This window comes from Elaeis guineensis, chromosome 11 (genome assembly GCF_000442705.2).
Source record: "Elaeis guineensis isolate ETL-2024a chromosome 11, EG11, whole genome shotgun sequence".
NCBI lineage: Eukaryota > Viridiplantae > Streptophyta > Magnoliopsida > Arecales > Arecaceae > Elaeis > Elaeis guineensis.
In genome coordinates this window covers 36958925-36959506 of record NC_026003.2, presented here as the reverse complement: position 1 = coordinate 36959506, position 582 = coordinate 36958925, and the positions used below count along the sequence as shown (strand labels likewise).

Genomic DNA, 582 nt, shown 5'->3' with positions numbered 1-582 from the left:
ATAAATATCTTGAAGAATTTCTTGAGATATGCTCAACTGTCAAAATTCACAACTTCTCTGATGATGCTCTTAGGTTAAAATTATTCCTTTCTCACTTAAGAACAAACCAAATACTAGCTACAACTTTGGATTCCATGACTATATCAACCTGGGACCAGCTGCAAGGAGAGTTTCTCAAGAAATATTTTTTCATAGGAAAAACTAATCAAATAAGGAAAGCCATAACTAGTTTTTTTCAATTAGATGGAGAAATATTTCATGAAACATGGGAGAGATTAAAGGACCTTATTAGAAAATATCCCACCATGCTGTACCCAAGTGGCAGTTAATCCAATATTTTTATGATGGGCTATCTGAAAGACATCGATAAATGGTCGATGCACATGCGGTGGGACATTCATGCTGAAAAGTGAGGATGAGGCATGGCAACTGTTTGAAATTTTAAGTGAAAATTATTACATCATATGTCTGCCTCTATTAGAGATAAACCCATGTTAAACCCAAAGAGAGGTGGAATATATGAAGTAGGAAATGCCATAGATATCCATCATAAGGTAGATGAATTGTCCCAAAAGTTAGATC

At 34.7% G+C, this 582-nt stretch overlaps 1 non-coding gene across 1 annotated transcript; it reads right to left on the bottom strand.

The window, feature by feature from the left end:
* Positions 1 to 206: 206 nt before the first annotated feature.
* Positions 207 to 311, bottom strand: LOC114912937 (small nucleolar RNA R71). Its single transcript, XR_003798949.2, has one exon. It is a non-coding gene; the product is annotated as a small nucleolar RNA R71 (small nucleolar RNA).
* Positions 312 to 582: the final 271 nt, after the last annotated feature.